General features: G+C 42.3%; 1 protein-coding gene across 1 annotated transcript in view; it reads left to right on the top strand.

Annotated features, from left to right (window-relative positions):
* Positions 1–5,108: 5,108 nt before the first annotated feature.
* The window catches only part of LOC109922157 (guanine nucleotide-binding protein G(I)/G(S)/G(O) subunit gamma-4), a 32,469-nt gene continuing 20,934 nt past the window's right edge, over positions 5,109–16,643 (top strand). Inside the window, exon 1 of the mRNA XM_020522276.2 lies at positions 5,109–5,246. The gene's annotated coding sequence lies outside the window, so the exon portion shown is untranslated. The remainder of the gene's footprint in view (positions 5,247–16,643) is intronic.

Below are 16,643 nucleotides of genomic sequence, written 5' to 3'. Positions count from 1 at the left end.
AATGTCCCAGACACCACTGTCAGCATCCCTGGATATGTCCTGTCTCACTGGCAGGACAGACCCAGGGGAGGGGGTGGCACAGTGTTATACAGTTGGGAGGGTGCTGCTCTGGGAGTCCTCAACATTGACTCCAGACCCCATGAAGTCTCATGGCTTCAAGTTAAACATGGGCAAGGAAACCTCCTGCTGATTACCACATACCGTCCTCCCTCAGCTGATGAATCAGTACTCCTCAATGTTGAACAACACTTAGAGAAAGCACTGAGGATGGCAAGGGCACAAAATGTACTCTGGGTGGGGGGATTTCAATGTCCACCACTGAGAGTGGCTCGGCAGCAGTATTACTGATCAAGCAGGTCGGGTCCTAAAGGACATAGCTGCTAGACTGGGTCTGCAGCAGGTGGTGAGGAAACCAACAGGAGGGAAAAACCACATCCTTATCAATCTGCCAGCTGCAGTTACATCTGTCCATGACAGTATCGGTAAGAGCGACCATTGTACAGTCCTTGTGGAGACGAAGTCCCGCCTTCACATTGAGAACAACCTCCTTCGTGTTGTGTGGCACTATCACCGTGCTAAATGGGACAGACTTCACACAGATCTAGCAAATCAAGACTGGGCATCCATGAGGCACTGTGGGCCATCAACAGCAGCAGAATTGTACTCCAGCACAATCTGTAACCTCATGGCCCGACATGTCCCCCACTCAACCATTACCATCAAGCCAGGGGATCAACACTGGTTCAATGAAGTATGCAGGAGGGTATGCGAGGAGCAGCACCAGGCATACCTGAAGATGAGGCATCAGCCTGGTGAAGCCACCAAACAGGACTACCAAACAAGCATGCCAAACAGCGAAAGCAGCAAGTGATAGACAGAGCTAAGTGATCCCACAACCAACAGATCAGATCTAAGCTCTGCAGTCCTGCCACATCCAGTCGTGAATGGTGGTGGACAATTAAACAACTCACCGGAGGAGGAGGATCCACAAATATCGCCATCCTCAATGATGGAAGAGCCCGGCTCATCAGTGCAAAAGATAAGCCTGAAGCATACGCAGCAATCTTCAGCCAGAAGTGCCAAGTGGATGATCCACCTCGGCCTCCTCCAGTGGTCCCCAGCATCACAGATACCAGTCTTCAGCCAATTTGATTCACTCCATGTGATATCAAGAAATGGTTGGAGACACTGGATACTGCAAAGGCTACGGGCCCTGACAACTTTCCAGCAATAGTACTGAAGACTTGTGCTCCAGAACATGCTGGTCCCCTAGCCAAGGTGTTCCAGTGCAGTTACAGCATTGGTATCTACCCGACTATGTGGAAAATTGTCCAAGTATGTCCTGTACACAAAAAGCAGGACAAATCCAACCCAGCCAATTACTGTCCCATCAGTCACCTCTTGATCATCAGTAAAGTGATGGAAAGTGTCATCAACAGTGCTATCAAGCAGCACCTGCTTAGCACCTGACCTCATTACAGCTTTGGTTCAAACATGGACAAAAGAGCTGAATTCCAGAGGTGAGGGGAGAGTGACAGCCCTTGACATCAAGGCTGCATTCCACCGAGTGTGGCATCAAGGACCCCCAGCAAAACTGGAATCAATGGCTATCGGGGGCAAACGCTCCGGTGGCTGGAGTCATACCTGACACATAGGAAGATGGTCGTGGTTGTGGAAGGTCAATCATCTTAGCTCCAGGATATCTCTGCAGGAGTTCCTCAGGGTAGTGTCCTAGGCCCAACCATCTTCAGCTGTTTCATCAGTAACCTTCCCTCCATCATAAAGTCAGAAGTAGGGACATTCGCCGATGATTGCACAATGTTCAGCACCATTTGTGACTCCTCAGATACTGAAGTAGTCCATGTTCAAATGCAGCAAGATCTGGACAATATCCAAGCTTGAGCTGACAAGTGGCAAGTGACATTCGCGCCACATAAATGCCAGGCTATGACCATCACCACTAAGAGACAATCTAACCACCGTCCCTTGACATTCAATGGTGTTACCATCACTGAATCCCCCACCATCAACATCCTGGGGGTTACCATTGACCAGAAACTCAACTGGACTCACCACATTAACAGAGTGGCTAAAAGAGCAGGCCAGAAGCTAGGAATACTGTGGCAAGTAACTCACCTGCTGACTCCTCGAAGCCTGTCCGCCATCTACAAGGCACAAGTCAGGAGTGTGATGGAATACTCCCCACTTGCCTGGATGAATGCAGCCCCATCAACACTCAAGAAGCTTGACACCATCCAGGAAAAAGCAACCCGCTTGATTGGCATTACATCCACAAGCATTCACTCCATCCACCACCGACGCTCAGTAACAGCAGTGTGTACTATCTGCAAAATGCACTGCAGAAATTCACCAAAGATCCTCAGACAGCATCTTCCAAATCCACGACCACCTCCATCTAGAAGGACAAGGGCATCAGACATATGGGAACACCACCACCTCCAAGCTCCCCTCCAAGTCACTCACCATCCTGACTTGGAAATATATTGCCGTCCCTTCACTGTTGCTGGGTCAAAATCCTGGAATTTCCTCCTTAATAGCATTGTGGGTCAACCCACAGCATGAAAACTGCAGCGGTTCAAGAAGGCAGCCACCCACCTTCTCAAGGGCAACTAGGGATGGGCAAGAAATGCTGGGCAGCCAGCGACACTCACACCCCACATAAAATGAAAAACAAAACTTCCAGGCCAGTTTTTACTTTATACACTCCATAAACTTCAAAAGCTTTAAATTCATCCAAATCTCTGCTGCCCATATCCTAATTTTTTATAAAATTCTATTCATCCATCAACCTTGTGTTCATCGATCTGTATTGGTTCCTAGTCAAACAATGCCACCTCTTTAAAATTCTCATCCTTGTTTTCAAATCAATCAACTTCCTGTAGACCAACAGTCATCAGAAGTTTCAACATACCTTCAATTCTGGCATCTTAAACATCTCTGCTTTTAATTGCTCTCCCATTGATGACCATTTCTTTGGTTGATGAAGCCCAGAGTTCTGGAGTGTCCTAATAAAACCATTCCTCCTCTCTGTCTCTGCTCCCTTAAACATTCAATAAAACCTACCTTGTTGACCAGCCTCTCTTAATCTGTATGTTTTTGAGTTATGTTTTCCTTCACTATTCCGTGAAGTGTTTGTGAATGTTTTACTACATTAAATGCACTATGTACATGTAGGTAGTTATTGAAATAAAGTTAGCAAAAATCTTGACTGTGAAGTTCAGAAGAGATTAAGTTCAGATACTTCTTCTTGATTGTCCTGGTAGGATCCCTTCTAGAGTTAGCCCAGATGACCTTAGTTAATCATGCAGAATTACAAAAATTGCTATTTTCATGTTTTGCAGTACTGATCCATTAAAATGTTATAGAGTCATTGTTTATCAGTCCTATCCTCTTTGACCTACTTTGGCTACCTGTGCTCCAATACAAATAAATTTAATCTTAGATTACAAATCATTGAATGTTTCTGCCTACCCCAACTCTCCTCTAACTTTATGTCCTCTCCTGATTCTTTTAATTCCCTGACTCTGAATTTTCTAAATTCACTCCACCTAACTCAGCTTTTCATCTGACAATCGGTAGCAGAGTCTTCTGCTATTTTCAGTGCCATTATCTGGAACACGCTTCCAGCTCCTCTGCTTCTTCTTTCTCCATCATGCCTCAAACCTTTCTTCAATTATCATTTTCTTTGTGTAAACCACCTTTGGAAGTTTTCTACATTAAAGGTGTTACATGAAGTTATTGGCATCTTTCTAAATGCTGTCTTTTCCAAGTATTTCATCAAAGGTCTAATAAATAAGATTATGTATTTAAGAAGTAATTTGCCCCTCTGACTGATCTGTTCACCGAATTTAACAAAACGTTGTATAATTTTTGTATGATTAACACGTAGTCAGTAATAACGAGTTGTAGACTGATTAATATATTCCAGAGGGCAGATGGATGAACTCCATCGATTCCTATACTAGAACACTCTAATATGCCTTGAAGTGCCTGTGGGCGTGAAAAATGTTTATGTGTATGCATTTCTCAATGTATAAAACATTAAAGCACAATATACAATTCGGCTAAGGAAAATAAATTTGTAAGTGTGAGTTCGCCCGCATGCTCCCCACTGACTCTCAACTTGCTGCAATGTTCCAATGAAACTTGAGGAACAGCACCTTAGGCATTTAGGCACCTAAGGATTAGGCATTTTATAACCTTCCAACTCAATAATAAGTTCAACAGTTCTGTTCTGTATGATTCTATGAATCTGTGATTTCAGACGGTAAACTCTGCCTTAATCTAATTTCCAGATTTTTTTCCCCTGTTGTTTGAGAACGAAGAACAGCTTCTTGGAGTCATTCATCAGTGAATATGGTTGAGAGTATGGCCAAAATAGAATTAGTATGGGGTACAGTATTAGCAACAGCCAAGAAGGTTGGTAAAAACAAAACATCTTAATTTGCTAAAGATCTACGAATATTCCAATATGGTATTAGGTGAGAGTTGGGGTTTCACTCTGGTGAGGATGTTGCTGCTTTAACAGTGTGGAGCGCGAGTGTGTAGACAATTTATGCCGATTTGAGTCCTATGTGGCTTGAGTTGTGCAAAAGGGGTGCTTGAATTCACATCCGCTTCAAAACCGACTAAGACCACAGAGCAGCCATGGTCATTTCTTTATCATACTTCATAGACTGAAGGCAAAAGCAGCCAGCTCACCCTTAGAAAAGGGAAAACTTAATTTTACAAAAAGTATTATATAATAATATGGATGGTTTTAGGCATGTATAAATAACTTGCAATAATCACTCATTACATATAAAAACTGGAAAATAATTGAATGCAAGAACTGATATCTTTCGCCCTCGCTGTGTGAGTTTCCCCCTTTCTCCTGAAGCGTTTGGAACATCCTCAGACGTAGATTTCCCCTGTTTGACTTGTGAGGATCTTCCCCTTCATCACAAACTGACCGAGATTGGTCTTAAAATATCCTTCAGAGGAGCCAATAAAATCTCGGATAGAAGACGACGCCGGACAGACGTTGTGTGTTTGCAGAGTAAAAGGGAGCAGCATGTTGATGTGAGACACAAATGTATCCATGATCGTGTCTCGCAGAAACTGAGTGAATGGACCACGGTGACTCGTACTGTTGATGTTATTTGTTAAAGAACAACGCTACTTTGGGACTTGGATTTCGGTGCACGAAACGTCCGTGTGTGCAAGCAGAACCTGCGAGATAACGGGTAAGCCTTAACTGAACGGGAGAGGAGTTACCCCAACATCTGTGTTTATTTGCTCATCTTCGGGCTGCTCTTCGTAAGGCTTCAACTGTTTTTTTCTGTCTGGCAATTAATTGAAATGTAGGAAGAAGCTGTTCACGAACCCGTAGCTGAAATTCCTGCTACATTTCGCTCCCCCATTTCATCCTTAACAGTGATGCTGAAGAGGCAATTCTGTGATTTCATTTTTAAATGATGAATGAAAAGCTGGGGATTCCAGACAGATTTGGGGAGCTGGGGTTAATAAGTGGAAGAAATCTTCCACATGTAAACCAGATGTGAATAACGATGGAGCTGACAGGTCTTTTCGTGTGCATTTTATCTTGTTGAGCAACTTGTGTCCCTGTATTCCCAGATGCCGGACCTCCTACTCAGCATTTATTGCTGCCTACCTCAGTATTACAATTATTTATCTCCGATTATTACTGCCATATTTATTTCCAGTTACAGGAATAGCGCACATAACAAGATTTCAATTTTCTTTGGATAGCTAGCGCTTGGTTTGAAGTGTTGTTTTAGATAAATTCTGTGAGAAATGGAATATTTGTGCACTTCTGTGGGCCAGTATCTCCATTAAGCAACCCCGGGTCGCGCATAGCACAGGCCTCCGCCAGAACACAGCTGTCTCTCCCCTGCTCCAACATTGCCTCTTCAGCATCATGTCAATGTGCCCATTCCCCACACTAACTTGGATTAATGGCTTCTCAGGGCAAGTTACATTATTTTTGAACCAGTTTATTGCTGCAGAATGGATGATTCAGTGTTGTGAACCTGAACACCCCCCTCCCCCCATAATGATTTTTAACAATGCTGAATTCTTTAGCGATGCTGTTTTCCACATTAAAATGTTACATTTTAACATACTGGATCTTACTGCTGGGCTGATCTTATCATTTTCATTAACTCCTTCCCTCCCTCCCTTCACTTAGTTCCTATAAAATAACATTGTCTAACCATAGACATTTGAAGCACAAAAGACCATTTGGCCCATTATGTCTGTCCCAGCTATTAGCAATATCCAGCTACATTCCTTCATTCGTCTAACAAGCCAGTTTTTCCCTTTTTAGAATATGTAAAAACATGAATGGTAGAATAATAAATCAGATAAAAATGATGAGTGGATGCAAGACAGAATAGGGAGTGAAAACAGGAGACGGATACATATAGTCATAGAGTCATACAGCTTGGAAACACCCTTCGGTCCAACCAATCCATGCCAACCATGATCCCAAACTAATCTAAACCCACCTGTCCATGCTTGGTCTATATCCCTCCTTACCTTTCTTATTCATGTACTTATCCAAACGTCTTTTAAACATACTTTTGGCTGACATACTGTTTGAGAGGTGCCAGAACATCTGGAGGACATTCTACAGAGTAGGGTTGAGGCAGCTAATGGCATACCTCCCCAACCCCAGCCTCATCCCATGACCAACCCTCCCTTCTCATCCCTGCCTCCTTGACCTGACACACCACCTGTCTATCTTCTCTCCCAACTATCCGCCCCTCCCACCTCACTGACCAATCCCCACCACTCCCTACCTGCACTCACCTATCACCATCCTACCTACCATCCCCAGCCCCAACCCTCCTCTTTATTAATTTCTGAGTTCCCTTCCCCCTCCCCATTTCTGGGGTCCCAGAAGGGTCCCAACACGAAATGTCAACTTTCCTGCTCCTCTGATGCTGCCTGGCCTGCTGTGTTCCTCCAGCTCCACACTGTGTTATCACTGACTTCAGCGTCTGCAGTTCTTATTATCTCTGATGGCATAGCTATCTGTGGTGGTGTAGTGCACTACCATCACTAAATGTCTTTGTCATGATTCGTTAGATATTTCAGCTCATAAATAATCTCAGTATCTTTAAGGAAACACTAGGTAAACAAATGAGCAACAAAGGTGTGTAATGCTATGCTGATATGGTGAGATAAAGATGCTTATCTGGTGCATAAAGACCAGCATAAACCAGGTGAGTTAAATGGCCTGTTTCTGTGTTATATGTTCAAAGTAATTCCTTCTAAAAGCCACTGTAGACTAATTCTCTAATATCTCTATTCGGACACAACATTCCTGTGTGTTAAAACAAACTCTCCTGGCTCTTCCCTTGTTCCTTTCAGTGATTACTTATGATTGATTTCCTCTAGATACCCAATCTGGAAACACTTTTTTCTAATTTGGCTATCAAAATCCTTCAAATTCAACAACTCAATTTATTTTTTTTTAAAAACCTGCTTTCCAGCTTTTCTCCTAATCAACATTTCTTATTCATGGGCTTATAGTGAATATCAATGGCACCATTTACATTGAGAAAGGCACCTAAAACTGAATGCAATATTCAACAACAATCTGGCATTATTTATATAGCTTGACTAAGGCAGTAAGATATCCCAAGATTCTTCATGCAAGTATGACTATTGAACAAAATTTGATAATGAGACAATTAAGGGAATGGATGTTAGGACAGATGACCAAATGCATGATCAAGGAGGTAGCTTTCCAAGAGCATCTGAAAAGAATTGGAAACATTTAGGAAGAGAATTCTAAATTTGGGCTTAAGGTACAGCCACCATCAGTGGGAACTGGGGATGTGTAAGTGGTTGGAAAGTATAATCCTAAGGAGTGAATAGGGCATTGTCTGTGTCAGGAGATTGGCAGCAGGGTTTTGGATTAGCTGAAGTGTTTGGAGGGTGGAGAATGGGAGGCCTGACTGAGAAAGCATTGGGTCTGGAAATAACAAAGTCATTGACAAGGGTTTCAGGGACAAATGGGTTTAATGTGGGAAATATCAGGGGTGGAAGTAAGCAAATTTAGCAATAGAGTAGGTATGTGGTTGGAAGCTCAGTGTAGGGCTCATGAAAACACTGAAGGTTCAAATAGTCTGTTTCAGCCTCAGAAGGCAGCTTAGGAGAGTGATACAGTTGGTGGCTCAGAATCAAACACAATGCTTTCTGAGTGTGGCCTGACCAACATTTAATACCGGTTTTAACATGACCTTTTTTTTGTACTCTGCACCCCTATTTCCAACATTTCATTCCATGTTTCTCACTTTATTACTTTGTCTTCCCACTTTTAGAGCATATCTGAAATCCCGAAGTTCCCTCTGCTCTTGTAACACTTTAAAAGTGTCATTTAATGTTCATTTCCTCACATTTTGTGATGAAGAATGAATCACCTCACGTGTCTCTATATTAAATTTTATACAGCATTTTCAGAACTTTCCAAGGTAATTCACTGCTAATTGCGCAATTTTAATGTGTAAGTCTCTCATGTGTAGAAAATATGGCAACGAATATGCACGTAGCGAACCTTCACGATCAGCGCTGTGATGACGATTACGTTATCTGTTTTAGTAAAGCTATCTGAGGTATTAATATTGGCCGGACACTGGCAAATACTCCCCAGTTCACCTTTAAATGATGTCATGGAATCTTTTCATTCACCTTTGATAGTGCAGCACTTGAAATCAGCATACTGACTCAGAAATGAAAGTGTTTTCAACAGAGTCGAGGCTGATAACGTAACAATTGCATTGACCTGCTCTCCAAAGCCACCTTTGCATAACTGATTTTGACCTTTCGCCTCATTTTATGGTATTTATGTCAAATCTGATCAAAATATTCATAAAAATACAGAGCAAAGGGGGTGCATAAATTGGATCTGAAATGACGCAGGAACTAGCTTGCAAACTCAAAAATGCCCTTGATCTCTGCTCAGAGCTGCTATTTGCAGTCATCCATCTGCCATGCAATGGGTAATTCAGGAGAAACATCTATTTCAAGAGGAAGTGGTTGAGGCAAATGGTCTAGATGCATTCAAGGCAAAGCTGGATAAGTACATGAGAGAGAAATAAAGGATATGCTGAGAGGGTTAGATTAAGTAGGATGTGAGGAGACTCAGATAGAGCATAAAGTCAGAACTGTACCAGCTTATTTCATTTATTCATGGAATTGTAGGTGTCATTAGCTTTTATTGCTGAGCCCTGGAGAAGGTGATGATGAGCCACCTCTGAAACCACTGCAATTTTTCTGGTGAAGATATTCCTGTAGTGCAATTTGGTTGACAGTGACCCAGCAGTAAAAAAGGATCAGCAATTATATTTCCAAGTCAGGATGATGAGTGACTTGGAAGGGAACTTGCAGGTGATCATGCTTCAATGTGCCTGCTGCCTGTCTTCTAGGTTGCAGAAATCTCAGATTTGAAAGAAACCTTGAGGACATGCTTCAGTCCACATTGTAGTCGGTATACATTACAGTCACAATGCTTGTTGCCAAGGGAGGGAGTGATTGGAAAGCCAATCAAGCAGGCTGCTTTGTCATGAATGGTGTTGCATATGAACATACAAAGTTGTAAGCTATTTGTGGCCTCTGAGCCATTTCATAAGATCATTACTGGTCTTAATGTGGCCTCTACTTCCATTTCTACTTGCTATATACTTTGACTTGCTTATTAGCCAAGAAACAACCTACCTCTGCCTTAACAATATTCTAAGACTCTGCTTCCACCTTCTCTAGGCACTTTCAAAGACTTCTGACCTTCAGAGAAAAATAAGTTCTCCCTATTTTCACCTTAACTGGAAGATTGCCACCTTATTTTTAAACTGGACCTTTTTTCAGTGCCCTCCCACAAGGGGAAATACCATTTTGCATCCTCTGTCAAGTTCCCTCAGGATCTTTGTTTCAATAAGATACTTCTCAATTTTCTACATGTCAATGGACATCAACTCTACCTGTCCAATCTTTCCTCCTCAGATGAACCTTACTAGGAATCAGCTCAGTGAACCTTCTCTGCATTGCTTCTCATGCAGTTACATACTTTCACAAATGTACACAGTACTCCGGATATGGTCTCATCAATCCCCTGTTCAAGTTTGGCAAAAATTCCTTATTTTCATAGCCTCCTTGCAATAAACAACATTCCATTTTGCTTCTTAATCACTTGTTGCACCTAATATTAATTTTGTGATCAAGCTGTATCATGGAATTCTGCAATCTCTCACTTAAATAATGTACTGCTTTTCTATTCTTACTGACGAAATGGAGAAATTTCACATTTTCCCACATTATACTCCATTTGCCAAATGTCTACCTATTCACTTTATCTAAATGTTTTTATGCCTTCTTGAAAACTTACTATTTTACGTATGTCATCAGCAAATTTAGTACATACTCAGTCCCTTAATCCGTGTCATTGATATTGATTGTAAATAGTTATGCATCTTGAATGTTGTTGGAGCTGCACTCATACAGGCAAGTGAAGAGTATTAATTCCATCGCATTGTTGACGTATGCCTTATAGATGGGGGAATGGCTCTAGGAAGTTAGGAGAGGAGATGACGGCACTCTGTGCAGAATAACCCAAGCTCTTATCTGGTCTTCTAGCTACAGTATTTATGTGGTTGGACCCTAAACCTAACCCTGTTGCTGCTTAGTTTATGGCCATTAGTCACCTTCAGTATGTTGATCAGGAGATTTGATTATGGTAATCACAGAATTGTTACTGAGCAGAAAAAGGCCATTCAGCCCAGTGTCACCATTAGCTCTCTGAAAGCTTTAACTTGGTAACAATCTCCTGTTTTTCCCCATAACTTTCATATTTTTCTGCTTAAACAGAGTGATAGAGCTGTACAGCATGGAAACAGATCCTTCAGTCCAACTCATTCATGCCAACTAGATAACCTAAATAAATCTAGTCCCATTTGCCAGCATTTGGCCCATATCCTTCTAAATCCTTGCTATTCATATACTCATCCAGATGCTGTAATTGTACCGGCCTCCACCACCTCCTCTGGCAGCTCATTCCATACATGCACCACCTTCTGCATGAAAAAGTTGCCTTTAAGGTCCCTTTTAAATCTTTCCCCTCTCACCTTAAACCTATGTCGTCTAGTTTTGGACTCCTCCACCCTGGGGAAAAGACCTTGGCTATTCACCCTATCCACGCCCATCATGATTTTTTACACTTCTGTAAGGTCACCCCTCAGCCTCCAATGCTCCAGGGAAAATAGCTCCAGCCTATTCAGCCTCTCCCTATAGCTCAAACCCTTCAAACCTGTCAACATCCTTGTAAATCTTTTCTGAATCCTTTCAAATTTCACAACATCATTCTTATAGCAGGGAGACCAGAATTACATGCAGTGTTCCAAAACTGCCCTAACTGATGTCCTGTACAGCTGCAACATGACCGCCCAACTCCTATATTCAATACAGTGACCAATAAAGATAAGCATACCAAATGCATTCCTCACTACCTTGTCTACCTGGTACTCCACTTTCAAGGAACCATGAACCTGCATTCCAAGGTCTCTTTGTTCAGCAACATGCCCCAGGACCTTGCCAAGTGTATAAGTCCAGCCCTGATTTGCTTTTCTGAAACGCAGCAACTCATATTTATCTAAATTAAACTCCATCTGCCGCTCCTTGGCCCATTGGCCCGTATGCCCATCTGATCAAGGTCCCATTGTACTCTGAGGTAACGTTCTGCGCTGTCCACTCCACCTCCAATTTTAGTGTCATCTGCAAACTTACTAAGCGTACCTCCCACGTTCCTATCCAAATGATTTGTATAAATGATGAAAAGCTGTGGACCTAGCACCGATCCTTATGGCACACTGCTAGTCACTGGCCTCCAGTCTGAAAAGCAATCCTCCACCACCACCCTCGGTCTTCTAACTTCAAGTCAGTTCTGTATCTAAATGGCTAGTTCCCTCTGTATTCTACATGATCTAACCTTACTAACCAGTCTACCATGAGGAATCTTGTTGACTGCCTTACTGAAATCCATATAGATCACGTCTGCCACTCTGCCCTCATCAATCCTCTTTGTTACTTCTTCAAAAATTATCCAATGCTGTCTTGAATGCCTCAACCAAACTTATCTCCACCTCAGTTCCAAGCTATGCATTCCATACCCTAACTACACACTTGCAAAAAAAGCTTTTTCTCACCTTGCATTTGCTTCTTTTGCAAAACACTTTAAAACTGTGTTCTTTGGTTCTTGATCTATTTACAAGTGTGAACAATTTCTCCCTACCCATGCTGTCCAGACCCCTCAGGATTTTGAAAGCTTCCATCAAATCTTCTTTTAGCTTTCTCCTCTCCGATAAAAACAGTCCCAACTTTTTTAAGGGATAACAAGGTGTAGAGCTGGATGAACACAGCAGGCCAAGCATTTCTGAAGAAGGGTATAGGCCCGAAATATCAGCCTTCCTGCTCCTCTGATGCTGCTTGGCCTGCTGTGTTCATCCAGCTCTACACCTTGTTATCTCAGATTCTCCAGCATCTGCAGTTCCTACTATCTCTGAACCAACTTTTTCAAGTTTTCCACATAACCAAGTATCTTAATCCTGGAACTGTTCTTGTAAACGTGTTCTGCTTTCTGTCTAATGTATTCACATTGTTCCTATAACGTGGTTAAAGAACCGTGTACAGTACTCCAGCCGGGTTCAACATAATCTCCCTTTGCTTGTACTCTACACCCCTATTTACGAAGCCTACAATACAGTATGCTTTATTAACAGCTCTCACCACCTGTCCTGCCCCCTTTAATGACTTATGTACATATATACTCAGGTCTCTCAGCACCTACATATCTTTTACAATCATATTCTTTATTTTGTTTTATCTCTCCATGGTCGTTGTACCAAAGTTGTCACCTTGCACTTCTGCACATTTGAACTTATTCTGCCACCTAATTGCCCACTCCACCAATGTGTCAATGTCTTTTTGCAGTTCTACATTTACAATTCTCACGAATTTTGTGCAATCTGCAAACTTTGAAATTGTCCCATGCATATCAAAATGCAGATTCCACTACAATTCTTCCAGCCTGAAAAATAGCCATTAACCATTCATCTTTCTCTCTTATCCCTCAGTTAATTTTGTATCCATGTTGCTATAGCTCATTTTATTCCATGACCAATAGCTTTCCTTAACAAGTTTGTTGTGTGGCATTGTATCAAACATCTTTTGGAAGTCCATGTCCACCACATCAACAGCCTTCTCCTCATTAACCCTTTCCATTACCTCTTCAACAAAACTCCAAGTTAATCAGGCATAACTTTCCCTTTAAAAAAAGTTCATGCAGGCTCTTCTGAAGCAATCTACATTTTTCCACATAACTGTTAATTCTATCCCAGATAACTGTTTCTAGAAATTTCCTTACCACCAAGTTAAACTGACTAGTCTGTAATTGCTGGTTCGATCTTTCTTTTCTTTTGAACGTCGGTGTATCACTCTAAAGGGAAGTGGTTAGACTCACTTGGTGAAAATTGTCATTCATTGGTTCATTTGTGTGTTGCAAATGTTACTTGACATTTATCTTCATTAATATTGTACAACTGTTGCTGTGAGAGGACAGGGACTGCTTCAATATTTGAGGTGTTGTGAGTGGAACTGAATGCTCCACAGATACCCTCGGTTTTCATCTTATGGTGGAGGAAGGAAATAAGGAAGATGGTTGGTCTTAGGACACTGCTGTGAGGAACTCCTCCAGTAATGTTTCAGGGCTGAAATGATTGACTTCTACCAACACAACCATCGTACCGGGTACGATTTGAACCCATGGAGAACACTACCCCTATCCTGACCCCAATTTCCATTGCCTTCAATTTTACACGGTCTCCTTTCTGCCACATTTGATTCAATAATGCCTTCTACAATGCCTTTGTGATTCGGTTGCTTTGCCCATGCATGGACTAAGACTGTAATGATAGCTGGAGCCTAGTGGTTCCAGAAGATTCCAAAATGAACACTGGTGAGTAGCTTACTGTTAGGTAATTGTCACTTGATAGCACTGGTGATATCTTCCATAATTTTGTTGATAATTGAATGGAATGATAATGAGCTGAATTTGATTCGTCCTGTGTTTTGTAGACAGGATGTAGCTGGGCAACTTCCAACTTTTCGATTGGGTAGATGCCAGTGTTAAAGCTTTACTGCATCAGCTTGGCTGGAGGTAAGGTTAGTTCTGAAGCACAAGTCTTCAGCAATACAACGAATGTCAAGTTAGCCCCCATAATCACTGCTGCATTCAATGTACTCCTGCATTTCTCAATAACATGTAGTGAATCAGATTGACGGAAGATAGTGATAGAGGTTTCAGCCTTGCCTTTTTCTCTCACGTGCTCTGCCACATTGAAAATGATTTATTGGGAGAACCTCTTCCTCCCAATAGTTGTTTATTTAACCATAATCATTCACAACTGGATGTTACTGGACTGCAAAGAATTGATCTTGTGTATCGATAATTGGATTGGTTAACTATGGCCAGCACATGTTTTTGCTATCTAGCAAGCATATAGCCCTGTGTTGTAACTTCATCAGTTTGAAATCTCACTTTAAAATATACTTTGTTTTGCTCCTGGCATGTTGTCCGACATTATACATTATACTCTACATTATAGAAACGCTGATCCCTAGTTTAATGGTAGATTGAGGAATTTGAGGCCAAATTTGAGGCTGCAAATTGTGGTTGAATACAGTTCTGTTGCTTCAGATAATGTATAATGCCTCACTGATGTCTAATTTTGAGTTGCCAGATCTGTTCTGAATCTATCCTACTAGTCACAGTTGTAATGCCACAACACATTCTATGTGATTCTATTTACTAGTAACAGAAATTATTATTTATTACTGCATTAAAGAACTGGAAGTAGAATTAATCTGCGAGTTATTTTGTACAGAGCAAGAGGGAATTAAGGGTCCTCAAGCTGATGGTAGTGAGAAACCTCCATCCAAAAAAGCAGGATCCATCAGAACTAATCTAAACCCACACTATCTGAAACCTTTTGGACACCAGTTCTTGATGCACTGATAAAAGGTTATTTAAAAAGACTCAAAACTAATGGCAGACTCCAGCAGTGCTACACGCCCAGCAAGTGATTCTTCCCCCTCACATGCTGCTCCTCCCTGTGGTGTTAATTGCCTCTTCTGACTTTAACACAATTCAAGGCAGATGTTTCCTTTGAACATTTCTGATGCCCATTTTAAGCTGACAGTAATTGAGTCTGCAGATTTGATAATGTCCTGCAGGGGTTCTGAGGGGAGGTGAGGAGCCCAGGAAAGGGCACATTCATATACAAAGCAAACCCTGTGTCTGTCTGCTCAAATTAGACTTGCCATTTGTATACAGATAAAATCATAAGTAAATGTAAAATGTACTATACCGAAACCAGCCATTTAGCCCAACTGGTCCACGTCAATATCGATGCATCCTTCACCGTTCTTCATGTAACATCATCAATGGGTTGTATATTTCAAATACAACCAACAGATTAATAGCCAAATGAACTCAATAATACTTAAATTAAGTTTAAAATACAAGCTTTTGAAAGAATATCTTAATAGTGCCTGGAGGTAGGGGGAGAGAAGAGAGATGGTATACAGAGGAAATAACTGTCACCAACCCAGATGGCTTACATACAAAGAGGCATTAAAGGGCAGTAGAGGAGTTGGCAATGACTAGAAATGCTTATCTGCTGAAGCATGCAATTATTTTTATTTACTTTCTCCCATGTTGCCAGCCATTTTGACTATGGAAAGGCTGTAAAAAAAGGCCTGAAATTTGACAATCAGAGATAGTAGGAACTGCCGATGCTGGAGAATCTGAGATAGCAAGGTGTAGAGCTGGATGAACACAGCAGGCCAAGCAGCATCATAGGAGCAGGAAGGCTGACGTTTTGGGCCGAGACCCTTCATCAGAAATGGGGGAGGGGAAGGGGATTCTGAAATAAATAGGGAGAGAGGGGGAGGCGGATAGAAGATGGATAGAGGAGAAGATAAGTGGAGAGGAAACAAACAGGTCGAAGAGGTGGGGATGGAGCCAGTAAAGGTGAGTTAGGTGGGGAGGTAGGGAGGACGGACAGGTCAAGGGTGCGGGATGAGGTTAGTAGGTAGGAGATGGGGGTGCGGCTTGAGGTGGGAGGAGGGGATAGGTGGGAGGAAGAACAGGTTAGGGAGGCGGAAACGAGCTGGGCTGGTTTTGGGATGCGGTAGGGGGAGGGGAGATTTTGGAGCTTGTGAAATCCACATTGATACCATTGGGCTGCAGGGTTCCCAAGCAGAATATGAGTTGCTGTTCCTGCAACCTTCAGGTGGCATCGTTGTGGCACTGCAGGAGGCCCAGGATGGACATGTCGTCTGAGGAATGGGAGGGGGAGTTGAAATGGTTCACGACTGGGAGGTGCAGTTGTTTATTGCGAACCGAACGTAGGTGTTCTGCAAAGCGGTCCCCGAGTCTCCGCTTGGTTTCCCCGATGTAGAGGAGGCCACAACGGGTACAGCGGATGCAGTATACCACATTAGCAGATGTGCAGGTGAACATCTGCTTGATGTGGAAAGTCTTCTTGGGGCCTGGGATGTGGGTG

This window comes from Rhincodon typus, chromosome 5 (assembly GCF_021869965.1).
Source record: "Rhincodon typus isolate 14 chromosome 5, sRhiTyp1.1, whole genome shotgun sequence".
Taxonomy (NCBI): domain Eukaryota; kingdom Metazoa; phylum Chordata; class Chondrichthyes; order Orectolobiformes; family Rhincodontidae; genus Rhincodon; species Rhincodon typus.
The sequence above is the reverse complement of the archived record's forward strand: the minus strand, read 5'-3'. Positions and strand labels throughout refer to the sequence as shown.